Here is a 7,775-nt window from a genome sequence, read left to right on the forward strand (position 1 = left end):
CAGTCAGTGTCCAAATCTTCTTAATGTTAGTACTGGTATGTATAAACTTGATCCATTTTTAAGTTATAATATTGCACAACAGTTTAAGAAACAACTCTGATAGAGAGGCTTACAATGTCTCATTATAATTGTATATTCATATATTGTGTGTTCATGAGGCTTTTCTTTAATCTTTCATCCTTATTCTCTGACCGCTTAATCCTCTTTTACCATTCTAAGCTAAGCTATACCTGTTTTTGGTTAATTCCTTCCCTAGGGATGGGTTGGGTCAGGTGTCGGCCTATATATCCTCCCCCTTCCCTTCTCCTTAGTCAGTCTGGTGTTGACAAAGGCTTTAACAAAGCCGATGAAACGTCTTCGATGTCAAATGTCTTCGATGAAACCATTGGAGAAGCCGTTATTGACTAGGACCTGCCTTACCCTACAGAGTTCTTCGTCGACTTGCTTCAAGAGGAGTGTTGTTAACGCATACGTCGACCGTGCTCTCAGCCACAGCTCAGAATGGAAGCAAGTCGACGAAGAACTCTGTAGGGTAAGGCAGGTCCTAGTCAATAACGGCTTCTCCAATGGTTTCATCGAAGACATCATAAGAAGGAAAGTGAAAAGCCATGCAACCTCCGAAGAGATAACTAACACAACACCTATACCCCCTATTAGACTATTTTACAGGAACTTCTTTTCCACAGCTCATAAAACGGAGGAAAGGGTCCTGAAAGATATTGTTAATAGAAACGTTATCCCTACAGACAAAAATCAGAGGATACAACTGACGATTTACTATAAAACCAGAAAAACGGCCAGCCTACTCATGAGAAACTCTCCAGACACAAAACAGAACGCTTTAAAAGAGACTAACGTCGTCTATGCCTTCAAATGCCCACTTGGGGACTGTAAGCTCCAAAAAACCCAGTATATAGGCAAGACAACAACATCTCTTTCTAGGCGTTTAACGATGCATAAGCAACAGGGCTCCATTAAGGAACATATAATCTCTTCCCATAACCAAACCATTGCCAGAGAAATCCTAGTAAACAACACAGAAATCATCGTTAGATACAGCGATAGCAGGCGGCTTGACGTTTGCGAGGCACTACACATCAAGAAGTCAACACCAGCAATCAACAGCCAATTATTGCACAACTATATTCTACCCACCTCAAGACTCCGCTCCAATATAGAAGCATCAAGAAATATGGACCAATAGGCTTTCTACAAACACTTCTATTCAATACCCATTGTTTCTGTTCTGTCTTGTGTTGATACTTTTAATACCCTATTAATATCCCCTAGTGTTCTGTCTTGTGTTAATGCCACATCACCCTTCCCACCTCACTCAAATGTAGATATAAAATCAGGGAAACGCAAGTTCTAATCAGTTGTGTATTTGTGAAGTCTTTGAAAATGTAATAAGTTTTACGAAACGCGCCCGTGTCGCGTCAGACTAGAAATAAAAATGAATTTTGGAGAAGTGATTTTTGATTTACCTCCAACAGTGAAGCGTAATGTACGAAAGATTGAGAAAATTCGTGTTAGAATTATTAATCTTACTTTTTCGGTCATATTTAATAATATATATATATATATATATATATATATATATATATATATATATATATATATATATATATATATATATATATATATATATATATATATATATATATATATATATATATATATATATATATATATATATATATGGAAAATCCACAGAGAAATAAGAAATGAGGTGAACGTTTCGGCTTTGTTAAAGCCTTTGTCAACACCAGACTGACTAAGGAGAAGGGAGAAGGGGGAGGATATATAGTGTAATTAACCAAAAACAGGTATAGCTTAGCTTAGAATGGTCAAAGAGGATTAAGCGGTCAGAGAATAAGGATGAAAGATTAAAGAAAAGCCTCATGAACACACAATATATGAATATACAGTTATAATGAGACATTTTAAGCTATCTCTAACATCTCTATCAGAGTTGTTTCTTAAACTGTTGTGCAATATCTATATTGTTGTGCAATATATAATATTGCACAACAGTTTAAGAAACAACTCTGATAGAGAGGCTTACAATGTCTCATTATAACTGTATATTCATATATTGTGTGTTCATGAGGCTTTTCTTTAATCTTTCATCTTTATTCTCTGACCGCTTAATCCTCTTTGACCATTCTAAGCTAAGCTATACCTGTTTTTGGTTAATTACACCTGACCAACCCTAGGGATGGGTTGGTCAGGTGTCGGCCTATATATCCTCCCCCTTCTCCCTTCTCCTTAGTCAGTCTGGTGTTGACAAAGGCTTTAACAAAGCCGAAACGTTCACCTCATTTCATATTTCTCTGTGGATTTTCCGCATAAAATGATCAGTGTTTTGTGATCGTCAATTGCATATATATATATATATATATATATATATATATATATATATATATATATATATATATATATATATATATATATATATATATTTATATATATATATATATATATATATATTTATATATATATATATATATATATATATATATATATATATATATATATATATATATATATATATATATATATATATATATATATATATATATATATATATATATTTATATATATATATATATATATATACTATATATATATATATATATATATATATACTATATATAGTATATATATATATATATATATATATATCCCCCCTATATAAAGAAGGGGGGAGGAATCAGACCCATTGCCGTTGGTAATACCCTTCGCCGCCTAGTTGCAATGGCTGCTGTCAGAAGTATCCGAACGGAAGCAGCCACCATGCTGCAACCCAACCAGCTGGGGTTTGGAGTCCCCCAAGGCTGTGAAGCAGCGGCTCATGCTGCACGAGCCTACATTAGCTCTCTTACTGAAGACCAGGCAGTAGTAAAATTAGATTTTAAAAACGCTTTCAACTCGGTCAAAAGGGAAGCAATCCTCACTGCAGTCCAGGAACATTGCCCAAGCATTCTCCCGTTTGTGTCAGCAGGCTACAGCAAAGACTCAACCCTCCTGTTTGGCAAACATGAAGTCACCTCAGCAGAGGGAATTCAACAGGGTGACCCACTTGCACCGTTCCTCTTTTGCATAGCGGTTCGAGAAATTACAACCAGACTGTCCAGCGAGCTCAACATCTGGTTCCTGGATGATGGCACTCTGGCAGGCACACAAGATTCCCTGCTAGAAGACTTACAGCTGGTGAAGACACGGGGGGGAGTCCATGGGTCTCGTTCTTAGCCCCTCCAAGTGCGAAATTATTGCATCTAGTGAAGTAATCATTAGAGCAGTGAAATCAGTTCTACCAGAAGCCTCAGTCGTTAAACCTACCGACAGCACACTACTCGGAGCACCTCTGGGCCACAATGCCATTGCTGCAGTCCTTGACGAAAAGTTTAGAGACCTAAAGAGGATGGAAGAGAGAATTGGGGACTTGGACTCCCACGATGCCCTCTACCTTCTCACAAAGTGCCTTACCCTGCCCAGGCTAACATACTTCTTAAGGTGTGCACCAACTTTTGGCAACCCACTTCTAAATCAATATGATGAGCTCCTTAGGTCAATATTCAGGAAGGCGCTCAACCTAGATTTAGATGACAGTCAGTGGGACCAAGCAACACTACCAGTGAGATTTGGAGGGATAGGCATACGAAAGGCAACTGAGGTAGCACTTCCAGCATTCTTATCCTCATGTACAGCAGCCAACGAATTGGTAGGGCAGATCCTACCAGAGCGTATGAGAGAGACAGCGGGAACTCATGATCAAACGTTCATCGAAGCAGCCAGACAATGGGACACCATTGCACACCCTCAACCCCGACCACAAGTCCCAAAAGACCACAAGCAGGCCCACTGGGATAGCCCCATAATGGAAAAGACTGTCACAGCAATGATTGACAACGCTGATGCTGAAAACAAAGCCCGCCTCCTAGCGGTAACAGCACCCCACGCCGGGGATTTTTTATTTGCTGTGCCCAATGCAGCCCTGGGAACTCGCCTCAGTCATGACGCTCTCCGCATTGGAGTTGCCCTTCGCCTTGCCGCCCCCATCCTCACCGAACATAGGTGCATCTGCGGAACTGCGATGGCAGACCAATATGGTCGTCATGGTCTGGTATGTCGTAAATCACAGGGTAAAATTGCAAGACATGAAGAAGTCAACGACATCATCAAGAGGAGCCTCGTCACAGCCCGCTGCCCGGCACAAAGAGAACCACACTTATCCAGACCTAACGACCCTCAGAAGCGCCCTGATGGGGTCACCTTGCTACCTTGGAAGGATGGTAAGCAAGTGGTATGGGACTACACGTGCGCTGCCACACTGGCCAGTACCTACCTCCACTACAGCACACGTGAAAGCGGTGGTGCTGCTTCTTTCAGGGAATCGCAGAAAATTATTAAATACAGAGGTCTAGCACACTGCTACAGCTTTGTTCCGATCGGCTCGGAGACCCTCGGTTCGTGGGGAAAATGTGCATTGAAGTTCCTGAAGGAATTGGGGGACAAATTGATCAGCGCTACAAAAGACCAGAGAGCAAAAAGTTTCTTGTTCCAGCGCCTCAGTGTTGCGATTCAGAGGGGAAATGCCTGTTGCGTCTTGGGCACTAGTCCAACTTCAGAGGAATTCGAAGAAGTGTTTGACTTGCAACAATGATCGAACCCGTCTGTGACATTCATCAATGTTTCCCATTGTTGTGTTCTTCAAGAGATCCATAACCTTTAAGCACCTTTTTGCATTATTATTTTTGTATCAACCCATGTATATCTTGTAACCATCAAATGCATAATAAAGCACAAAAAATATTCAAGGAAGGGGGTGGTAGGAGAAAAGCACACAGAAACTGTATTGGAGGGGATCTAAACATTCCCTCTAATGCGTTATGCGTGGTTTCCTCCGAGGCTATGGGGTCCCCCTTCTTCCAGCTAGAGGTGGTACTCCCTTCCCTATATATATATATATATATATATATATATATATATATATATATATATATATACTATATATATATATACTATATATATATATATATATATATATATATATATATATATATATATATATATATATATATATATATATATATATATAAATATATATATATATATATATATATATATATATAGTATATATATATATATATATATATATATATATATATATATATATATATATATATATATATACATATATATATATATATATATATATATATATATATATATATATATATATATATATATATATATATATATATAAATATATACCACCTCTAGCTGGAAGAAGGGGGACCCATAGCCTCGGAGGAAACCACGCATAACGCATTAGAGGGAATGTTTAGATCCCCTCCAATACAGTTTCTGTGTGCTTTTCTCCTACCACCCCCTTCCTTGAATATTTTTTGTGCTTTATTATGCATTTGATGGTTACAAGATATACATGGGTTGATACAAAAATAATAATGCAAAAAGGTGCTTAAAGGTTATGGATCTCTTGAAGAACACAACAATGGGAAACATTGATGAATGTCACAGACGGGTGCGATCATTGTTGCAAGTCAAACACTTCTTCGAATTCCTCTGAAGTTGGACTAGTGCCCAAGACGCAACAGGCATTTCCCCTCTGAATCGCAACACTGAGGTGCTGGAACAAGAAACTTTTTGCTCTCTGGTCTTTTGTAGCGCTGATCAATTTGTCCCCCAATTCCTTCAGGAACTTCAATGCACATTTTCCCCACGAACCGAGGGTCTCCGAGCCGATCGGAACAAAGCTGTAGCAGTGTGCTAGACCTCTGTATTTAATAATTTTCTGCGATTCCCTGAAAGAAGCAGCACCACCACTTTCACGTGTGCTGTAGTGGAGGTAGGTACTGGCCAGTGTGGCAGCGCACGTGTAGTCCCATACCACTTGCTTACCATCCTTCCAAGGTAGCAAGGTGACCCCATCAGGGCACTTCTGAGGGTCGTTAGGTCTGGATAAGTGTGGTTCTCTTTGTGCCGGGCAGCGGGCTGTGGCGAGGCTCCTCTTGATGATGTCGTTGACTTCTTCATGGCTTGCAATTTTACCCTGTGATTTACGACATACCAGACCATGACGACCATATTGGTCTGCCATCGCAGTTCCACAGATGCACCTATGTTCGGTGAGGATGGGGGCGGCAAGGCGAAGGGCAACTCCAATGCGGAGAGCGTCATGACTGAGGCGAGTTCCCAGGGCTGCATTGGGCACAGCAAATAAAAAATCCCCGGCGTGGGGTGCTGTTACCGCTAGGAGGCGGGCTTTGTTTTCAGCATCAGCATTGTTAATCATTGCTGTGACAGTCTTTTCCATTATATATATATATATATATATATATATATATATATATATATATATATATATATATATATATATATATATATATATATATATATATATATATATATTTATATATATATATATATATATATATATATTTATATATATATATATATATATATATTTATATATATATATAAATATATATATATATATATATATATATATATATATATATATATATTTATATATATATATATATATTTATATATATTTATATATATATATATATATATATATATATATATATATATATATATATATATATATATATATATATATATATATATATATATATATATATATATATATATATATATATATATATATATATTGTATACACCAATACTGCCAGTATTGGTGTATACTGGCAGCAGGTTTTCTTTCAAACATGTTTCATTGAATATGACCGCATATTCTGTATTTATTATTTTCTGGTTTAGGGCTTCTATCCCTCTAACTATTTTCTTAGCATCAGGGCTTAATTGAAATAGGAGTTCTCCAAAACTCATTTTCGTACTTTTAAGGTGAAGAAAAGAAGTGATTTACTATAGAGTGTTTTACACTTATTTGTATAATTTGCACGACGTTTCGAACCTCCATGGTCCATTCTCAAGTGAACAGATCTTACAATACTAGTTGATTTTATACCCGCATTAGGTCAGGTGATAATACAATGAAGGTGAAAACACGGGGGGATACATAAGGGATAAACATAGGGGCTGCAGAAGGCTTATTGGCCCATACGAGGCATCTCCTATCTAAACACAAAGATAGGTACAATCCAGTGTAATTGGCCTGTTATGTTGGACATTGTCTTCTGTGGTGGCATCGATATGTTCTTGTCTTGTCCTTACTCTCATGGTGGGTAGAGTAAATAGTTCCGTGATTTGGGTGTTCATGGTAGGTCGCTCTGTTCTTATGTGAATTGCCTCAAGAATTTGTAATCTTCTTGAATCTTGGGTTTTGTCTATTATGCAAGTATTCTTGTTCAACATTTCTCTTGTTAGAGTAATGTCATGGGCTTGTCTCATATGATTCCTAGGGGCGACTCCAAAGTGACGACTCCAAATTTCAACGAATCACGAGGAACCCCGTAGAAGACCTTAAGCGGAAAGTAAACAAAACAATTACAGCAATCAACGCAAAGAAAGGTAGTGTGCATTTCAATAAACTTCAAGGCGACTATGGCTTAGGATATGCCTACGGCAATGTTAAAACGCATAAACCAGGTAACCCACTACGCCCTATAATCAGCCAAATACCAACCCCAACTTATCACCTGGCAAAGAAACTCAATGAACTCCTAACTCCATACACTCCAAGTAAGCTTAGTCTACAATCATCAGCAGATTTCCTAGAATTGATCAAATCTACCCAGCCCGATGGAATCATCGCTTCCCTGGAC

Source organism: Procambarus clarkii, chromosome 9, assembly GCF_040958095.1.
Source record: "Procambarus clarkii isolate CNS0578487 chromosome 9, FALCON_Pclarkii_2.0, whole genome shotgun sequence".
Lineage (NCBI taxonomy): Eukaryota > Metazoa > Arthropoda > Malacostraca > Decapoda > Cambaridae > Procambarus > Procambarus clarkii.